The sequence below is a fragment of the Sarcophilus harrisii genome, chromosome 4 (assembly GCF_902635505.1).
Source record: "Sarcophilus harrisii chromosome 4, mSarHar1.11, whole genome shotgun sequence".
Classification (NCBI taxonomy): Eukaryota; Metazoa; Chordata; class Mammalia; order Dasyuromorphia; family Dasyuridae; genus Sarcophilus; species Sarcophilus harrisii.
In genome coordinates this window covers 419049675-419072662 of record NC_045429.1, presented here as the reverse complement: position 1 = coordinate 419072662, position 22988 = coordinate 419049675, and positions in this window count along the sequence as shown.

The window sequence follows — 22988 nt, the reverse complement described above, 5'->3', positions numbered from 1 at the left end:
AAAAAGTTATCAAACTGTGCATACCCTTTGATCCAGCAGTGTTACTACTGGGCTTATATCCCAAAGAGATCATAAAGAAGGGAAAGGGACCTGTATGTGCAAGAATGTTTGTGGCAGCCCTCTTTGTAGTGGCTAGAAACTGGAAACTGAGTGGATGTCCATCAGTTGGAGAATGGCTGAATAAATTGTGGTATATGAATATTATGGAATATTATTGTTCTGTAAGAAATGACCAACAGGATGATTTCAGAAAGGCCTGGAGAGACTTACACGAACTGATGCTGAGTGAAACGAGCAGGACTAGGAGATCAGTATATACTTCAACAACAATACTATATGATGACCAGTTCTGATGGACCTGGCCACCCTCAGCAAGGAGATCAACCAGATCATTTCCAATGGAGCAGTAATGAACTGAACCAGCTACGCCCAGAGAAAGAACTCTGGAAGATGACTAAAAACCATTACATTGAATTCCCAATCCCTATATTCATGCCCACCTGCATTTTTGATTTCCTTCACAAGTTAATTATACAATATTTCAGAGTCTGATTCTTTTTGTACAGCAAAATAACAGTTTGGTCATGTATACTTATTGTGTATCTAATTTATATTTTAATTTATTTAACATCTACTGGTCATCCTGCCATCTAGGGAAGGGGGTGGGAGGTAAGAGGTGAAAAATTGGAACAAGAGGTTTGGCAATTGTTAATGCTATAAAGTTACCCATACATATAACCTGTAAATAAAAAGCTATTAAATAAAATAAAATAAAAGTCATACTGAAAAATTTTTAAATTAAAAAAAATAATAATAAAATAAAAGAACTCCTGCCCTACATACTCAGGTAGTTCGAGAGATTGTTTAGACATCTTAATGGGAATTGAAGGCAGCTTCAGAGCCTAAAGTTAAAGTTAATAGGCAGCCTCACCCTTTCAGGGTTACTGGAGGACATTCTCTTTCATGAACTGTTCTATATTGCCAGTGACAAAATTCTGGCCCTTAACTTGGAAGGAATTCACAGATTGCATTTCTGATTGCAGGTTAGGTAGAGGAGTGTTATCTTGCTTTCAGGGACTTTTCTTAAGTTTCCTCTAGGATTTAAAAGGGTAAGAATAAGGATGTGCATAGTATTTACTACCTAACAGTACTTTACAGATATTATCTTAATTTCATTTAGTCCTAACACCAACCCTGTGAAGTATGATCTCCATTTTATGGTTGAGGAAACTGAGGCAAACAGGAATGAGTTGCTCATCCTGCCTACTCAAAGGGGACCAATTGACATGAGAATGTTGTGGTCAAGCTATAGTGTGTTGGACTGTGGCAGATCAATCCCAATATGAGCTTTACCCCAGGTCAGGCACAAATAATCTGTTTAAACTATTAGATGGAGATAATTATAGATTTGCACATCTCATATTTCCTTTGTATTATCATGCTTCTGTGCTGCTCATAGAGCTTAGCACCTTTTTTGATGTGGATATGTCATGCTGGGTGATCCTGTGCCAGCATCTCCCATATCTCACAATTGATATTATAGTTCTTTAAAGAGACATCAAGAGTACCCTTGTATCATTTCTTCTGACTGCTGTGTGAGTGTTTTGCCTTGTGTGAATTCTCACTAAAGTTAGTCTTTTAGGTTTTTGACATTCAGGCTCTGTGCCTAATGTACTGGAAGTGTTCTCTCTGAAGTACAGTTTGAATACTTGGCAGTTCAGCTCGAGAGGACCTTGAGTGAATAAATCATTTTGATTATTATAAATTTCCAAATTAATTATAAAGAACATAGGAAGAAAGATATGTCTGCACTCAGAGACAGAATTGGTGAATGAAATTTTACACACACACACACACACACACACATATATGTGTATATATATATATATATATACACATGGATTTATATATATATATATATATATATATATATATATATATGAATCCATGAACATTTAAAAATATTTTGATAGTTGTGTTTTAATATAATTAGTTTCCTTTGTAATCCTATGTATATTTTTATGCACTTAAAAAAAAATTCCTTTAACAAGAAGTCCATAGGATTCACACAAGCATATAAATGGATACCTATTTGTGCTAATAGTGAGGGGGGGGAAGGGAAAAAAGAAATTTACATGATAACTTCATTATATATTTAAAAGGAATGGCAAATTATACATAATAGACCTTCAGTTTCATGTACAATTCAATTTTTTGTGCTATGCTATGGAAATGTTTTTTTAAAAAATCTATATATTAAGAATAAAATAAATAAATGTGGGGGGAAAAAGAGGATCTCAATGTCCTGGTATCTTATCTTCCCAGGCAACATTTAGGATCCTCCTAGGACAATTCAAATGGAAGTGGTTTTATTTTCTGACAAGATTATCCAGGTTTGATAGGCACATGACAATGAAGTTAGCATTATAGACCTTCAGTTTGGTATATCATACTAGGCTAGCTCTGGCAATATATGTGCCAACCTCATCATCTATGTGTATGTCCATGAAAAATATACTGTCAAGATAAGTGAACTTATTCATAACATTCAAAATTTCTCCCAATAGCTGTAATGGAAGGTTCCATTATGGATGGTGTAGTTGAAGGCTGGTGGAGAACCTCTGTTTTCTTGATGTTGATCGTCAGACCAAAATTAATACAAGCAGTAGAGAAGCAACCCATCTCAGCCTTACATTTTTGTCACATCTCAGCCTTAGAGCTAACAAAAGATCATTTACCAACTATCCCTCCATTTCAGTTTTGGCTTGTAGCCTTTTCAAATTAAATAGTTTACCATTCCTGTGGTAGTTAATCTTGATGCTAGTCTTCATTGAAGGCATCTGATATTGTAGAAAACTAAAAAAATTGGGAGCAAGCACACAGTCCTTCTTTAATTCACTGATGACTGGAAAACATGAAAGCATGGTCCTTTAACCAGAAATTGTGCAATCATGTCATGGTCACACAGAGAGCATCTGGCTGGATTTGAATTCATTTCTTGACTCAAAGCTCAGTACTTTTTCTATGTCACTACTCAGTTGTGTAGGTAATGCAGTGAACATTTATTAAGCACCTAATATTTGCAAGAAATTATGCTAGACTTTTGTTTTTTATTTCAGACCTGTGATTTCATCTGTGTTATGCAGGACATCGTCTCTATCAATTTAGATCTGCAAGCACAGTCTTGAAGATATTTGGTGACCTTTTTCCATCCCTGAAACACTCTCACTCACATCTCTGCCTTCAGACTTCCTGGCATCCTTAGATACTCGAATCAAGTTCACCTTCAGCAGATCTTTCCTTATGCCCCTGTCCTTGCCCCAACTCCTATGCCTTCCCCTTGAGAATATCTTCTATTTACACTATTTCTCTTAGCTTACTGTCTCCCTAATTAGACTGTACACTCCTTAGGCAGGGATTACTTTTGCCTTTCTTTCTATCTCCCTCTCTTCCAGAGTAAATGTTTGTTGACTGTCTGGTTTGTCCACAATCAAGTCCATATGTGTCAAATATGGGATTTGAAACTTTATAGACTGTATTATTCTCTATCTATTATAGCACCCTACCTCTCATACTCAAGTCTCTTTATCATTTGTTCTGTGCAATCTCCTGTATAAGATGCTTCACTATCCCCCCAACATGAATTCTTTGCTTGGTTCAAGCTGCCCTCATTATTCATTCTACCAGTAGTGAATCTCTCAAACCTGTCACTCTTTTCTTTTTTCTTTCTTTTCTTTTCTTTTCTTTTTTTTTGCAAGGCATTTGGAGTTAAGTGACTTGTCCAGGGTCAGATGGCTAGTAAGCGTTAAGTGTTTGAGGGCTGATTTGAACTCAGGTCCTCCTGACTTCAGGGCCAGTGCTCTACCCACTGAGCCATCTAGCTTCCCCTAAGCTGGTCATGTTTGGCTGGAATTCTTTGTCCTTCCCTTGCCATGTTGAGATTCATGGTGATACTTTGAGGTCTAGGTCAAATCTTCCCTGATTACTCCAACAACAAGCATTTTTCTTCTTGACCTTCAATTGCACTTATAAACTTTGCCACGTAATCTCATTTTTGGTTACAGATGGTCTTACATTGTTTCTTTTGTTTCCTGGACATTAGCCTCTGTTTCTCAAGAACAAAGGCACTTTGGGGCATTTATCCCACAGTTTATAAGCTCCATGGTGTCTAACTCACTACTGAGAACTTCATAGGTACTCACTATCTAATAACAGATTTCAAGAACTTAACAGAATCCTCTATCCATCCCTCCCTCTTATTATAGATGAACTACTATTATTATTTGGGGAGGTTTACCTCAGTTTACCTAATAGTAAATGGCAGAGCTACCACTAAAATCCATTTCTTCTACCTCTAAGTATAATGTGCTTTTCATTATAACTTTGATCATCAATTTATAACAGGAGAGACCTTATGGCTCTTCATTTTATTGATGAGGATACTGAGGCCCATTGAGATTAAGTGATTTCTTCTATCACAAGTTTTCTTCCTAAGATATTCTACTAAATGCCTTTGAATTGAATTAGTTTTGTTCTCTGAATGACTAGAGAAAGAAAAGTACACATTTATGTGGATGGGAACTCAGCGTACTTTGAACTTAGGATAACTATTCTGGGGCTCCCACTGTGAGGAGGGGGATCTCACAGGTGCTACATTATCATGTAGTGGATTTGAACACTGGTTCTCTGACTCAAAATCACAGTGCCATTCTGCTTTAATTGGTTGATCAAACTTATCTAAATAATCTATCCCACATCACTCTAGGGGTTCATCCCTGACTCCAGGTTATACAATAATGTTCTGCACTAGTAGTCAATTAGCACAGAGTTTTGTTACATGACAGTCCCAGGTCTATGTTTGTGAGTAATTTGTTAGAACAATAGCAAGCCTGTTCTCACTTTCTTGTGATTTGACCATTTAATATCTCTATACAATTTATTGCTTTCTATTTATTCTTTCTCCCTTTGGTTTCTCTCCTAACCCTTTGCTCCATCCTGAAATACCAGTTTCCCTCCTCCTTCTTAGAAGACATGGGGTTAATATCAAACAGCTGCAGTGCCAGCCTCAAAATTGATACCAAACTGATAAGAAAAGGGTCCATGTCAGAAGGCTGAGCACAGCTGGGGAATAGGGGACTCTTTGTCCTGTTCTTACCTTAACCATGGGAATGATTTGTTTTTTGCAGGCAAACACATTTTCTTATCAGTCTCCAGAATAATAAATTTTTAGTGTCTACCATGTCACGCAGAACTGGCATGAAAGTATATGCACAAGATATTTTCAAACTGGTGAAATAATCTAGATGGTGGAAGTCTAGATCTGGACGTGATCTTTTTTCTTCCAGTCTGTAGAAATCCCACTTCTACTCTTCTAATCACAGTTCCTAGAAAAATTGATTTGTCCCTCCTCTGAGAAGAAAATTATTACAACTATACAAAAGTAAAATGGACTTCCCTGGAAGGAAGTGAGTTTCCTGTTACTGAAGGTCTTCAAGTGGAGGCTTAATCACTGAGGATGTAGTAAAGGAAATTCTTATCAGATATGGGTTAGAGGAAATGACCTCTGAAATCTCTTCTAACCTTGAAATATTATTATTTCTGAAAGCTTAGGTCCCTGCTCCTTAGAGGAAGCCTTCCTTGACCTCTATAATCCTATCTCTCCTTTGAATTCTTATGTGATTTGTTGTATGTCTCACTCATCTGACACAATATTATACCACCTTATATTGTGATCTTTTCATATGTACTTGCTCATCCTCCCTCCCTAGGCATTCACTTCCTTGAAGACCATGACTATCTTCTCTTTTTCTATAATCCCTATAATGACTTCAGTATAAGTTTTTGCCAATTTCCCAGAAGCCCAAGAGGATCATTCTAAAGTGCAAGAAAAACGGTAGATTGCAAATGATCTCCTCATTTACCATTTCTAGCTCCCTAGAAAAAAGGGATTGTCTCTCCAAAGGTCTATTATATCTATTTTTTCTAAAGTTCTATTTACTTCTTCTTTCTTATTTATCTTGTGGTTTGATTTATCTAGTTCTGAGAGAACAAGGTTGAGATCCCCCACTAGTATAGTTTTGCTATCTAATTCTTCTTGCAGCCTTTTTAACTTTTTCTCTAGGAATTTGAATGCTATACCACTTGGTGCATATATGTTTAGTACTGATATTACTTCATTATCTATGATACCCTTTAGAAAAATGTAGTTTTTTCCCCTTATCTCTTTCAATTAAATCTATTTTTGCTTTTGCTTGATCTGAGATTAAGATCACAACCTCTGTGGGTTTTTTTTTTTTTATTTCAGATGAAGCATAATAGATTCTGCTCCAGCCTCTTAGCTTTACTGTGTATGTATCACTCTGTTTTAAGTGTTTCTTGTAAACAACATACTGTAGGACTCTAGCTTTTAAAACAGTCTGCTATCTGCTTCCATTTTATGGGAGAATTCATCCCATTAACATTTACAGTTAAAATGACAACTCTGTATTTCCTGCCATTTTATTTTTCCAAAGTTATACTTTCCTCTTTCCTTTCCCCATTTCCCTCCTCCTCGATGTTTTGCTTCTGATTACCATCTCCCTCAAACAGCCCTCCTCTTTTACACTCCCTGCCCCTTTTTTATCCCTTTCCCCTTCAACTTCTGTTTTCCCTTCTGTTAGCTTCCCCCTTTCCTTTCTCCTTTCCTCTCCTACTTCCCTATAAGGGGGAGACAAGTTACTGTGAAACTAAATAAGTCTGATAGTCTCTCTTGGAGCCAAATCCAATGAAAGTAAGATTCACACAATGCTCATCCCTTTTCCTTCTTTCCTTCAATTGTAATATATATTTTTTTTTTTTTTTGCCTCTTCTTAAAATATAACTTACCCCATTTTACCTCCATTTTCCTCTTTCAGTACAGAAATTGTCTCTCCATTAGCTAGGGAGTTCCTTGGAATTAGGACCGTTTTATTTGATTGCCTGTCTTTGTATTCCCATCATCTAGTAGGAGACCTGGCACATGGTTGGTGTATAATATTCCTTGACTTGTTTGAATATGATATAGATAACACAAGTATTATTATCCCTATTTTAGAGAGGAGAAAACTGAGGTTCAAAAAGTTAATTAACCTAAGTAATAAATCAGAACTTAAAACTAGGGTGCTCCTAACAAGGGCTTCCAGCTCCCAGTGAGTCTAGTCAGATGCCATTTATTTCATTGAAAGGTAGAGTCAATTTTGACAACTACAGGGTAAGGACAGAATGGCTGAAGGCAAACTGAGCACAGCCCAAAATTGGGAACTATGACCCTGGATCCGGTACTTAGAGAGAAAACAAGTTATAGGAATTAATTGAAAAACTCACTGAATTTAGTATAGTAATCATTGAAGTGGAGGTGGGAGGGTGAGGTGGGGGGTAGGAGGGGATAGGTGGGACAGACTGTATTTCTTTAAATGCTTGAGCCCAGAGAATGATCACATGTTGGGAGAAGCCCTCAAGACTCCATTTCAATTAGGCAACAAATATTTATGGAGCACCTACTATGCTCCAGACACTTTACTAACTGCTAGGAATACAAAAAAAAGAATCTTGGACTTTTTAAGAGAGTGTGTGCCTGTAATTCATCATGTTAGTGTCTCTGGGAGGTAGTAGGATGACTTTGGAAAGAAAGTGAGAAGTCAGTGCCTGAGGGTCTGAGTGCCCAAGTATGAGGGATAGGGGAGAGGAGGGAGGCAGTAGGCATCAGCATGTGCCAGAAGAACAGAGCAGCACTGTTCACCCTGAGACTATAATAACAGCATTTAGGAATCCAGTAGTTACCCCACATTACTTTAATCAGGAGTTCTTCAACTGGGTCTTGTTTTTTAAAATATATTCTTTTATATTCTAAATGTATTCTTTTATAGAAGCTCTTTTTGTGGTGATTAACAATTGTAAATCAAAGGGATATCCATCGATTCATGAATGACTAACAAACTATGATGTATGATTGTAATGGAATATTATTGTACTATAAGAAATGATGAACAAGATGATTTCAGAAAAACCTGAAAAGACATGAACTAGTGCAAAGTGAAGTGAGCAGAACCAGTAGAACCTTGTACATAATAATAATACTGTTTGATGAAGAATTATGAATTATTTAGCTATTCATAGCAGTACAATGATCTAAGATAATCCCAAAGGATTCATGATGAATCATACTATCCACCTTCAGAGAAAGTACTGATATTATCTGAATACAGACTAAAAGCATTTCACTTTCTTTCATTCTTTTTCTTTTGAGTCTTCTTACACAAAATGGCTAATATGGAAATGTTTTACATGATTGCACATGTATAACCTATGTCTGATTGTTTATCATCTCAGGAAAGGTTTTGGGGAGGAAAGGAGGATAGAATTTGGAATTCAAAATGTTAAAAAAAATTGGTTTAAAATTATTTTAACATATAATTTGGGGAAAGCATATTTTAAAATGTTTGTAAATTGTATTTCAATTTAATTGTTTTCCTTTGTGATCTTATGCATTTTATTAATACATTTAAAAACATTACTCAGAAGTCCATAGACTTTACCAGAAGTAAAGCAAGAACAAAAAGGGGCAAGAACTGGGGCTCTAATTCATGGAGGAAAGAGAGAGGGTTGCTGAGAGGAGAAAAATGAATTGGAGCCATAATATACTAGAAAAGTTCTGCCATTAATGGCTTCTAACCACCTCATTCTGGTTCCCCCCAAAACACATTCTTTCCTTATTTCATAAGCGTATGTAGAAGCTCTTTTTTTCTGCTTAGATTGGTGTGATGAAATTATCCTTATTTGCATACAGGTATTTAGATATATATTTTTTCCTATTGGTTTCCTTTGTAATTCTATACTGACTAAATATTGTTACCATTTCAATATTGAATTTTTTGCTTGGTTTGTTTACTAATAAGGTTCACATTCTAGCCAGATGAGATAATTTATACTCATCAAAAATGCTCCCACATTAAAGCCTATCCATGAAAATCCAGAGAAATGGAAAACAGATTATACCAGCAATGGTGCTAACTTGAATCTAGCTCTGGTTATAATCCTAGGTGTCTTGAATTAGCCTCTAACCTAGACAGGGATGGGACCAGAAAAAGGAACCAAGACTATATGTCCCAGAAAGTATCAGTCTAGTTGGCCTGCAGCTTAGAGCAGTTATGAGAAAAATAAAGACTTTTTGCCTTTTCTTACTCTTGTGATTCCTTCATAGGAAGGTTCCCTCCTGAGACAAAGGCAAGAAAGATAACTTGACAGCAGAGTCTGGGAAGTGGGAAAAATCAATGTGCATCTCAGTAAAGACATGGGAGCCTTGTGCCTTTCTAGTATCATTCCTTTGTAACTTTAACTCCTTTCTTTCTTTCTGTGGCAGAGAAACTCTTAAATAAACTAAAGGAGGGACTGAGATTATAGATCTGGAAGAAACCTAAACAGTCAATAAGTCTTTGTTCTACTGATGGGGAAAACTAAGAATCTCAGAACCTAGTGATTGGCTTAAGGTTCATCTGAGAAAAATTATGTAAAACATTGCAGATTTTAAAACTCAGAATATAAATTCCTTGAGAGCAGGAAATGTATCATTTTTTTGATTGAGAATTGAGGGCAATTCAGTGAGGCAAAATAATGAGATTGCCCAGTGATTAGCCTCATGGCACAATAGAGAAATCCAAAGAAGTCCAGAAGCAGGGTATAATGCTTCCCTTACAGCAGACAACACAAAAAGGAGAGGTATACATGTGCAAATCTGTGTCTCTAGAAAAGAAGGAAACCTGGTTTGGCTTTGTATTTCCAATTCCTAGCACCAGGTAGTCTCTAATCAACCTAATCAATCAACAAACACTTATTAAAATCTACCACACCAGACATCATGCTGTGTTGCAAATGCAAATTCAAAAACAGAGGGCAGAGGTCCATCAGTACCTGAATAAAAATCTGTATGATGACAAGTATCTCCTCCAACATACCCACCTTCAGTTGGGTGATTGCTTGAGACATGGCAGGGAAGAGGGGAAAACTGAGTAATGGTGGAAAGCCAAGAGAGTAGGTGGACCAAGTTCTAGAGCTTGAGGAAAAAAAGGAAATGGAGGCAGAACAGCTTCTTTGGAGAGGGAAGTATCTTTTGGGGTTCTACACTGAGTGGGGAGCTGCTGTCAGTAAATCTAGTTCAGATACATAGAACACCATACTCAAGCCTTTTTCTAGACCTGTTACTGATTTAGGGTTAGAAACTCTGCTAACATGTGTTGTGATTAGAAGACAGAAACCAGTAAACTAGACTGGAAGTAAATTGAATGCAATCTAGGCAGCTGGTAGTGCAGTGGATAGAGCTCTGGGATTGGAATCAGGAAGAACAGAGTTCAAATCTGGCTTCAGACATTTACTAGTCCTAGGCAAATCACTTAACCTTTGGGCATTTCAGCTGTAAAATGAGGACAACAATATCACCTATTTTCCATGGTTAAGAATCAAATGAGATAATATTTGTAAAAGTGTGTAACTGGCAAATAACAGACATGATATAAATGTTTGTTCCAGCATCATTCAGGTTACTCAGAAGACTGACACTGGAAGGACTCCCTGCAAAGGACTTGCCCATAACCAGGTTGGGTTATAATTTGCAAATTATGACTGCAGAGGGTAACTTGCAAAAAAAGTACATAATATATGGTTAAATTTGGCCTAATTGAGGACACAGGGCAGATTTTATTTGGCATTGCTCCTGTCTGAATAATCAGATGATGGATGGAGAATATGAATTTGGCTTTCAGGTAGAGGAGGAAGGTACAGGTCAAAGTAACAGTAATTCACATTTCTGTAGTGAGTTAATAAACATTTACTTAGCACCTACCATGTGTCAGGCATTATATTAGGCTCTGAGCTTAAAAATAAAAGTTTAACTGTTCCTACTCTCAAAAAACTTGCAATTTTGATGAGGGAAGTCAACATACAAAAAGAAGCTGAAAAAGGAAAAGAAAATGACTACTTCTTGCTCTAAAACAGTTCTCTATCTTTTTGAGAAATGAAACCTTTTTCAGAAAAATTTCCTATAATTTTTTTTCCCTTCAGTTTCCTGCTTTTCTTCTAATTTTAGGTGCATTGATTTTCTTTGCAGAAAAAAAAGTTCATTTTTTGGTAATCAAAATTATCCATTTTGCTTCCCATAATCCTTTCTATCTCTTATTTCATTATAACTCTTCCTTTATCCGTAGATCTGACAGGCACAATTTTTAAGGCTCCCCTAATTTGCTTATGATATTACGCTTTATGTCTAAGATGTTGATTTATTGCTAGTTTCTGCCAAATTACTCTTCAGCTTTCCCAACAATTGATAAATGGTGAGTTCTTGCTTTGAAAGCTTGGATCTTTGGGTTTCTCAAACACTACATTACTAAGATCATATACTGCTATGTTGTCAAGTTCCTAATCTATTTCCCTGATCACTTGTACGCTTTCTCAGATAGCACCAGATTTTCATGATTATCACTTTACAATATCAGTTGAGATCTGCTAGTACTAGGACTCCTTCTTAGACATTAAAAAATCATATATATAAAATCTGTGAATATGGGTGTATGTATATAAAAATAAATTCATATTTAACTGTAATCTTCTTGGGGGAGGTGGCAGGGAGGAAAGGAGAAAAAAGGATAAAATAAAAAGTGTACCACAGAGAACAAAAGAAAACCACAAGTGAGCAAAGAAAAGATGGATAGTTTTGAATACAATGTGTAGTATTTATTATATATATTTCTTTTAAAAGAAATTTATTGTTTCATATTTTGAATCCTTATGTTTTGCTGTGCACATGACAATGTTTTTCTTTTTCTTTTTTCTTTTTCTAATTTGTATTTGAGTTTTAAATAAATTCATTAAAAAGAAAGAAAAAAAGAATTTGGATTACTAATTTTAGAATTTTACAGCAAGTGTTTCTGATAAAGGCTTCATTTCTCAAATATATAGAAAACTGAGTCAAATTGATTGGCATACAAGTCATCCCCATTGATAAATGGTCAAAGGATATGAATAGGCAGTTTTTAGACAAAGAAATCAAGGTTATGTATAATCATATAAAAATGTTCTACGTAACAGTTGTTTAGATAAATGCAAATTAAAACAGATCTGAGGTACCATCTCACACCTATCAAATTGGCTAACATGAAGAAAGGGAAAATGACAAATGTTGAAAAAATTAGGACATTAATTTCCTATTGGTGGAATTGTGAATTGATTCAACTATTTTGGAAAGCAATTTGAAACTATGCTTAAAGGATGATAACACTCTGCATATCCTTCGACTGAACAATATCACTACTATGTCTATATACCAAAGAGATCAAAGGACTTATTTGTACAAAAACATTTATAGTAGCTCTTTTTGTGATGGCAAAAAATTAGAAATTGAGGAAATGGCCATAATTTGGGAAATGGCTGAATAACCTGTGGCATATGATTGTGATGGAATATTTTATGCTCTAAGAAATGATAAGTAGGTTGCTTTCAGAAAGATCTGCATTCACACAAACTGATGCAAAGTGAAGTGAGCAGAACCAAGAGAACTTTGTACACAGTAATAACAATATTGTACTATGGTCAATTGTGAAGGCATTAATTTCAGCATTGCAATGATCTAAGACTATTCCAAAGGATTCATGATAAAAAATGCTATCTGCCTCCAGAGAAAGAACTGATGAAGTCTGAATGCAGATTGAAGCATACAATAGTATGCTTCACTTCTTTACTTTTTCATTTCACTTACTTTACTTTTTTTTTTTTTAGTTTTCTTTCACAACATGATTAAGATGGAAATATGCTTTGCATAAATGCACAGATATAATCTATTTCAATTTTTTGCCATCTCAATGAAGTAGGAAAGGAGCGAGAGAGTCAGATAATTTTAAACTCAAATTTAAAAAAATATTTAAAATTGTTTAAAATATACATATTTTAAAAAGAGCTTGATACATATATGTTTAGAATTGATATTACTTTATTGCTTGTGTGACATTTTATCATGATCTATCTTCATATTTATCTTTTTTAATTAAGTCTATTTTTGCTTTTGTTTTGTCTGAAGCCATCATTGCTACCCCTGCCTTTTTTTTTTTTTAACTTCAGCTGAAACATAATAGATTCTGTTCCAGCCCCTTGTTTTTATTCTGTGTGTGTCTGTGTCAAGTGTGTTTCTTGTAAACAAAACATTGTTGGATTTTGATTTTTTTTATTATTATTAAAACTTTTATTTTCAAAACATACACATGGATAATTTTTCAACATTGACCCTTGCAAAACCTTGTTTTCCAAAATTTCCCTTCCTTCCACCTCCTTCCCTAGAAGGCAAGTAATCCAATATATGTATATATAATTTATTTATTTATACAATTATCTTGTTGCACAAGAAAAATCCAATCAAAAAGGGGAAAAAGTGAGAAAGAAAACAAAATGCAAGCTAACAACAACAAAAAGAGTGAAAATGCTATGTTGTTATCCATACTCAATTCCCACAAGTCTCTCTCTGGGTGTAGATGGCTCTCTTCATCATAAGATCATTGGAAATGATCTCAATCATCTCATTGCTGAGAAGAACCAAGTCCATCAGAATTGCTCATTGTATAATCTTGTTGTTGCCATGGACAATGATCTCTCCTGGTTCTGTTCATCTCATTCAACAAGAGTTCATATAAGTCTCTCCAGGCCTCTCTAAAATCATCCTGCTGATCATTTCTTACAGAACAATAATATTCCATAACATTCATATACCATAACTTATTCAGCCCTTTTCCAACTGATAGGCTGGATTTTGATTTCTAAGCCGTCTTTCTATTTGCTTCTATTTTATGGGTGAATTCATCCCATTCATATTTAGCTATATTTAGTAACTGTGCATTTCCCTCCATGTCATTTTCTTCTGTTTATTTTTTTTCTTTTTAACCTGTCCCTCTTCAAAAGTCTTTTTTTCTTTTGACCACTGCCTTTCTTAATCTACCTTCCCTCTTATTACTTCCCATGCTTTTTTCTTATCCTCATCACCTCCGATTTTCCTGTTGAGTAAAATAGATTTCTATCCCCAAACTGAGTGTGTGTGTATTTTATATATACATACATATATATATGCACATATATGTATATGAATGTATATATATGTATATGTGTGTATATATATTCTTCTCTCTTTCTTTCCCCTTACTAATTCCTCCTTCAATATAAAAACTCTTCCTGATTGTAGCTCCATGGTATTTGAAGATTTCTTTCTGGCTACTAGAAGCATTTTATCTTTAACTTAGGAGCTCTGGTTTTTAACTATAATATTTTGGGGAGTTTCCATTTTGGGATCTGTTTCTGATTGGTGGATTCTTTGAGTCCATTTTACTCTTTCATTCTGAGATGTTAGGACAATTTTGTTTTACAATTTCTTGAAATATAATGTTTAGGATCTTTGATTATGCCATCCAATAATTCTTAAATTATGTATAGATGTATTTTCCAGGTCAATTATTTTCCTAATGAGGTATTTTACACTTTATTTTGTTATTTTTGTTTTGTTTTGTTTTGTTATATCTTAATGTCTTATGAAATCATTAGCTTCTACTTACCCAATTTTATTTTTTTAAGGAATTCTTTTCTTCAGTGAGCTTTTATAGCTCTTTTCATTTCACCAATTCTATTTCAAGGTGTTATTTTCTTCAATTTTGTGTGTATGTGAATGAGTGAGAGAGAGAGAGAGAGAGAGAGAGAGAGAGAGAGAGAAAGTGTGTGTGTGTGTGTGTGTGTGTGGACTTTTAATAACAAGAAACAAAATTCAGACAAATTTGACTCTTTGTGACCTCTTTTGGGCGTTTCTTGGCAAAGATACTGGAGTGTTTTGCCATTTCCATCTTCAGCTTATTTGACAAAGGAGAAACTAAGGCAAACAGGGTTAAGTGTCTTGCCCAAGGTCACAAGCTAGTATATGTCTGAGGCCGGATTTGAACTTAAATCTTCCTGATTCTAATTCTAGCACTCTATTCACTGTGCCCCTTAGCTGTTGTTATTTAATAATCAGTACTTTCATTTCTTTCCCCATATTTTCCTCTCCCACTAAGTTGATTTTTTTCAAAAAAAATTTTAGCTCTTCCACGAATTCTTATTGGGCTTGTGTCAAATGATATTGTTTTTCAAGGTCCCTGACCTATTGGGGCTCATTCATATATTTATTCATTCACTCAGTATTCATGAAGCCCTAGCTATGTGCAAAGTTCCTATAGGCTCTGAAAAATCATCAAGTTATAGATTGTTCTATTTCACTCATGAAATTAGAGATCCTTGAAATGTTGACATATGTCACAGGGGTGACAAAAAGGGAGATACGAATATAATTAGGACTTGATCTTTATCCTTAGGAGCTTATGATCTCAAATTGGTTCGTATTTTCATCCAGTGCCACAAATTAATGGTGACAAGTTTTATAATTTGATTACCAATTGCACAAAGCAATATTTCTCTTTATTTGTTCTAAATTATTTTTTGGAAGCAATTAGGTGGTACAGTAGATAGAGTAGTAGCTTTGAAGACCTAAGAACCTCAAATTCGGCCTCAGATACTTGCTAGTTGTGTGATCTGGGGCAAGATACACTCCTCATTTGTAAAATGAGCTAGAGGAGGAAATGACAAAACACTTCTGTATTTTTGTCAGGAAAACCCCATGACCACATGATCATAAAAAATCTTATACGATTGAAACAATTGAACAACATCCTCTTTTTAATTTTCAGGGAAATGTGTCTAAATCTTATATTCCAAGATCTATTGAACAATTCCATGTTTCATCTCTAAAGGCCCTTCGTCTCAAGTCTCTTAGTTTCAATCCCAAAAGGTTAATTATCAGAAGAGTCTCATGAGATTATAACCCTAGGTATGTGGTCCTGAGCCTGAGGTTGTAGCAGCTATTATATACTAAGGTAAGGAGCTGAGCAGAGGGAAAGAAGGAGTCATAAAATCATGATTCCTATTATTATGAAATTTGTTTTATCTATGGAGAAAGGTCATCAAAAGGGATGCATGCTTTATTCTCTCAAACTTCCCTCCTGCTGCTTCTCATCTTTTTTGTGCTCACTGTGTTCAAACTCCCTCTTCACCCCATATAACCCTGTTTCATTTATTCTCCTGCAGGTTGGTGGTTGGCCACCTCCCAGGGTCTCTGAAGGAACAAGTTTCCATGTTACCTAATTACCTGCTCAACACAGGCTGGATAGCTCCTTCAATCTCAGATTGATCCCAGCTGCTGAGAACTCCAGTGTAGACTGATGGAAGACATTTTCACTTTATTTCCCCTTTAGAAGCCTTGTGAGCTCTTGTAGTTATTTTTATCTCCATCTGAATAGGAAGATAGTTGGTATTCAGGACCAGTTTAGGCAGCAGATAAGATCCGGCTGCATTGGGTGGGGAGTGCAATAAAATGCTGGATTAGGGGTTGGAATAATAGCAGGCATTTATTTTTACAACATTTGACAAAAGCACTTCACATACATGGTCAGATTTAATATTTGTAACAAGTATATGAAGTGGGTAATACAGGCTTAATTTTTCTGATTTTAGGGACTCAGACTCAAAGAGGCAGTCACTTGCTAATGACCACTGGATGATGTTATAGTGTATCCAAAAAATCATTGAGCAAATAAGTCACTTTTCTTCTCTGACTCAGTTTCCTCCACTAGAATAAAAGCACCTAGCTCCAAAGCTATTTGCAAAGAATGTTTCAGAAATGGTGAGGGGTCACCATTTAATAAAAAAAGCTGGAGAGATCTAGAGGTAAAACAAAGTTTATTATACATTCTCGGGAAAAGGGCATCCTACCCATTGAGCAGACAATCCAAGGGAGGAAGCACCTTCTGGGGTCAGGGTCAACCCTTTTAATACCCAATGCAGATACCCCCTCCCATCACTGACCCTCATCCTTATTGGCTGAGGAGCTTACATTCTAAAGGCAGGAACTACCCAAGAACTTGAACTTGACCAATAAGTACATAGTTGCCCACATTTGACTGAAATAGGGAGAAAATGATGTCATGGGAGGATAGCAGGAAGGGGACTTAGGTATGCCCTTGGATCAATGCTCAAAGATCTTCAGGCCTACTCCAACTCTGAAGTAAATGAAGCCTTACTCGATTTTCACAACTGTCTTGAAAGATCTCACCTCATCTTGTTCAGTAAGAATATTTGTAAAGGGTTTAGAATGGTGGCTAAGACACAGTGGGCACTATATTAATATTTATTCCCTTCCTCTTCTCCCATCCTTGCTTCCTTAAACTCTCAGCTAATTTAGGTGTCAGAGGTAGAATTCAGGACTTCCTCACTTCAAATCTGGTGCTCTTTCTGTTATATCTACTTCACAAAGATCTAGGTTCTAATCCTGCTTGTTTGTCTGTGTATGTATTTTTAAGCAGGCCATTGGGATTAAATGACTTGCCCAGAGTCACATGGCTAGGAAGTGTTAAGTGTTTAAGGGAGATTTGGAACTCAGATCCTCTTGATTTCAGGGCTAGTATTCAAACCATTGTACAATCTAGCTGCCTCATGCTTGTCTTTTAATTAGCCTATTTTCCCCTTTGAGACTCAATTTCTGAATCTGTGCAATGTGTACAATAATATCAGAAGGTAGATTTTTGTACTTCCAGGAGTGCTGCTAACAAAATGAAAAAAGTCATTGGGATGGTGGTAAAGAAACCGGTCCAAAGAGCACCAGCCCTGGACTCAGACATTTAATAGTTCCTAGCTGTGTGACCTTGGGCAAAGTCATTTAATCCCAATTGCCTCAGAAAAAGAGAGAGAGAGAGAGAGAGAGAGAGAGAAACCAGTCCGATCAACCAATCAACGAACATTTTAAAATTGTTTTTCCTTGCCAGGCATTAAGCCTGGTGAAGGGGGATTCAAATATAAAGACTGAAACAATCCCTATTCACAGAAGTTTATATTCTAATAAAGACAATGTATAGATTATATACATATTCATAAATACGTACATGTATGTACATATGTATATTTCCATATACGAGGCTACATGTGTGTATTATATATGCCATGTGTATAAACATAATAAATATAAGAAGAATAAATACCATTTAATTAAATACAAAGTAGTTTAGGAAGGAGGACACAAGTCATGGGGATTGAGGGTAGTAGAATCAGAAAAGGCTTCATGGAGAAACTTTTCCTTACTTTTTGTCTTGAAGGAAGAGGGATACCCTCTGCAAGGAAGTGAAGAGGGAGCAAATTCTATCCTTGGGAGAAAATGAGTATAAAGAAGTTGGGAAGTGTAGTGATGTGGATGAGGATCAGAGAGAAGGCAAGTTTTGCTAGATTGTTAAGTAAAAGATAGGGAGCAATTAGTCCTGTGAGACTGGAAATATTGGCTGGGACCAGGTTACAAAAAGCATAAAAAACTAAATTGATTTGATATTCCATCCTAGAGGCAATAAAAATTTATGAAATGGATTAATTTGGGAGTAACATGGTCAGATCTGAAAGCAATGTAGACAACATGCAAAGTAGCCAGAAAACCAAGTCTAAATTATTTGATGCAAATAGATTTCCCAGAACAAAGTCAGTTCTAAGCTATTTAAAGGGGACACCATTGCTATTTCTCTATGAACTCAATTGGACTTGCCAAAGAGGCAGTGCTGGTTCATTGACCTGAAATTTCATTCTTTAACTTAAAGTCACTTGACCCTTCCTTCTGGTCAATATGACAGTGGAGAAAAGCCTAGTTGGGAATCAGAAGACCTAAACCCTGGCCATTCCACCTACCTTCTCTAGGACATTGGTCAAATCTCGGTCCAGTTCCCTCATCTCTAAATATAGAAAGTCGAATTGAATGACGTTCTAGCTCTCAGCCTAATACCCATCCATTCTCTTTCCAGCCGAGATCTTGGTAACCGTATTCTTAAAGAACTGACAAGGGAGTCCTCAGCAGAAATTACTGCATCTATTTCCTTTGTGGGGTTTTTTTTTTCCTCTTTAATCTCTAAGTTTATGGAATGTGATATTTACACATGCTTTTTGAACTTTCCAATCTCTGAGTCAGTTGGTTAAAAAAAGAATTTATTACACACTTAGTATGTTCCTGACACTACAGATTCTGGAGATATAAAGAAAGGCAAATATATAATCCATTACCTTCAAGAGCTCAAATTCTAATGGGAGACACAATGTAAATAATTAGGTACCTACTAGATATCTGCAGTGTAAATGGGAAATAATTTTAGAGAATTTCTGAGGGGAAAGCAATATACTAGCAGTATGATCAGCAAAGACCTCCTGCAGAAGACTGGATTTGATATAAGTCTTCAAGGAAGTTTAAAAAAGGGGGGGGTGGGGTGGAAATAATGCTGGAGAAGAGCATGGGGCATTCATGGGAAAGAGTCAACACAAAAGCTCAAAAATGAGAGATGAATTATTTTATTTTTGTAGTTTAGAAACAGCAAAGTAGCTAGAACACAGAGTGTGTGGAAAAGAGCAAAAAAGGCAGGAAGGATAGGCAGGTATAAAGAGTTTAAACTGGAAAATAGGACTTTATATTGGGACTTATTGAATATTTGTTTATTGAGGAAATTCCCTGATCTGTTTATTGAGAGAGGTCCATCTTTGGATTTTTCCTTTTCATAACTGTTCTGAAAATTCACAAAGATCCATTATTAATGCCAATGATAATTTACTTTTGGACAAATTCACTTCCAATCCATTTTACAATCTATGTTCTTTTATAGTTGCTTTGAATACCATGAGCTGACAATAGTCACAGTAAAAGGAACATTAGGAGAGTAAGAAGACCAAGAACCATGGAAGCTCTGCCACTAACTTACTGTGTGACTTTAGGCACATTCCCTCTCTGGGTCTCAGTTTTTTTAATCTGTAAATTTAGAACTATTTGCAGTAAATGGATTGTCCACAAAGTTTTTGGTGCAGTTTTAACAAACTGGAAATGCACAAAAACTTTCGAGACAGCCTTTGAGTATAATTTCTAATGTTCCAATGTTCCTTTCAGTTTTAATTTTCTAATTTTATCATTGCCTCAGGCAGGGAGAAGTGTATTAGATCTGGAGTTGGAAGAGCTGAGTTCTAATCTTGATTTTGCCAGTTATAACACATGTACCCCATAGGGAAATCACGTAATCTTGATTTCCCCATCTTTAAAATGAAGGGTTAATGCTAGAAGATGTCTAAGGTCCCTTAGTCTTGGACTAATGACTGTCATTTTTCTATGAACTTCTCCATTGCTTCCCCAGCTTTGAGCAGCAGGACACAGAGCTAATGTGGTTCATCTCTGACTTCTTTATGCAAGGTTACAGCAAGTCAGAGCTTTTGAAATAGAACAGATAAGCAGGTAGATAGACAGGTATCTCCAACGTGTGGGTCTGCAGAAAAAATGTCCCAGTGTGTTCTGCTCTCAAAAGTTGGCAGTTGCTTCCTGGTTAGGGCTGTTTGTCGCATGGTTTCAAAAATCCTTTAGGGTACATTGGAGATATGCACTCTGTAAAACAGGCTTTTTAGAGGAACACAGGCTGACTGATGGTCCAAACAGGATTGGATGGAGGACAGGGCGGGAGGGAGCCAGATGGAACTAGTCTACCCTGGTTGGAATTCAAGTCAGCCTCCCCACGTTTATCTCCTGTATACAGATCTCTCATAATCAGAAAGCACCTCCCTCCCTCTGCAGGAAAGAGCCACATCCCAAAGTGACCTCCATGGTGTGACCTGAAAGATCCATTCAGTTCTCTTCTCTCTGGCCATGGCTGCTGCAGCCCACAAAGACTTAGGAAAAGGAATAGAGATCCTAAAGTCCCTTCTTGCTGCCTTTCCTGTGACAGCAGGTTAATGGGGTCTGTGTGTGAGTACCTGGATGTTTAAAAAACCTTCAGAGCCTCTTCTCTCCTCTGGCAATCTGGTCAAACCCTATTTGTTCTAGCATCAGGTGTATCTGGGCATTTGATTAAAGAATAAAATCCATACGCTTCATGGTGATAGAATTCTGATTTGTTTTTCATTCACCACCTGCACAAAAGGAGGAGAGGAAGAGTGGGAGTATTCTGTGACAGCATTTCTCCTGGCAGCCCTGATCCAGGAGGCTGATGCAACCTTGGGGGTGTAGGTGCGGGGGGAATGTGGGCTATGTCGGGGAGCAATTCTTGTTGGCTCCCCCCCTTTGTACACTTTAGCACATTGGATTCTTTGGAAATCAGTCCTCAGAGGACAATATAAGATGGCAGGAAGGCAGAAAGCAGGTTGACATAGGAAGGAGATGTAGTTCCTCTACCTGGCTCCCCACTCCATCTCAATGCCCTTTCCTCTTCCCTTTAGGCATTGTGGTCAGGATAATGAAAACTATAGATCTTCCTTAGTTCCTGCCCCTATTCCTAGGTCAAGACTGGAATGAAAAAGATTACTCAAAAAAATTCTCAAAATAGAACTCCTCTAAAGGCCTTTTTTAATGTCAGGAAGATGACCCTGGAGGATTCTCCAAAGGTTATGTCAAGTACTGTAAATTCCCACAGATTACAACTGGAAAATCTTTGCTTAAGAGTCCCAACTCAGACGCTGTGTCTGCCATTGGAGACCCAGCCTAGCCTGCATTCTGAGAGTCCCACAAAGCGGGGGCGAGATGAACAATTTGGGGATCACAATAACTCCTGATGTTTTACTGCATTGCAGTGGGGTTATGGGCTGCCTACTACCTGGCTCAGTAAATAGGAGTGGCTCCTTGTTATCTCTAAGGTTAAAAACAAACTCCTTGGTTTGCTGAAGGGTTGTGGATTGTATTTGGTGAAGGGAGAGTACATAACTATGAAATCACAGATCTTGGAAATATTGATGTGTGATTCATCTAGGTAGGGCAGAAGTTAGGGAGCCTTCCACCTCCCTCCAACCAAGGCAAGTAACCAGAAATCTTAGGAAAGCCCATTTCAGTTTTGACACTCAGGAACCTCAAGGCTAATCGTGTGTGTGTGAGTGTGTGTGTGTGTGTGTGTGTGTACATGTACATGTAGATAATACAGATTAATTTTATTTCATTTATTGCATGTCCTTGAGACATCTCAAATTTAATAGGACCAAAACAGAATTCTTTTTTGTCCCCCTTAAAAATCAACCCTCTTGGGGCAGCTAGCTGGGGTAGTGGATACAACACCAGCCCTGAAGTCAGGAGGACCTGAGTTCAAATCTAACCTCAGATACTTAACACTGCCTGGCTGTGTGACCCTGGGCAAGTCACTTAACCCCAATTGCCTCAGCAAAAAACAAAAACAAATCAGTCCTCTTGAAAGAAATTCACATGTGCAAAAATGTTTGTGGCAGCCCTTTTTGAGTGGATTCCCATCAGTTGGAGAATGGCTGAATAAGTTATGGAATATGAATGTTATAGAATATTATTGTTCTCTAAGAAATGACTAGTAGGATGGTTTCAGAGAGACTGACATGAACTGATGCTGAGTGAAACAAGCAGAACCAGGAGATCATTGTACATGGCAACAACAAGACTATAAGATAATCAGTTCTAAGATGCACATGACTCTTTTCAACAATGAGATAATTCAGGCCAGTTCCAATGATCTTGTGATGAAGAGAGCCATCTGCACCCAGAGAAGGGACTATGGGAACTGAATGTGGATCACAATATAGCGTTCTCGCATTTTGTTGTTGTTTGCTTGCAATTTGTCTTCCTTTTCATTTTTTTTTCTTTTTGATCTGATTTTTGTTGTGCAGCAAGATAATTGTATAAATATGTATACATATATTGGATTTAACATATATATTTTAACCTGTTTAATATATATTGCCATCTAGGGGAAAAATTTGGGACACAAGGTTTTGCAAGGATCAATGTTGAAAAATTATCCATGCATATGTTTTGAAAATAAAAAGCTTTAATAAACAAATAAATGAATAATATATATTTTATATATATATATATATATAATATATATTATTCATTTATTTGTTTATTATATATATATTAT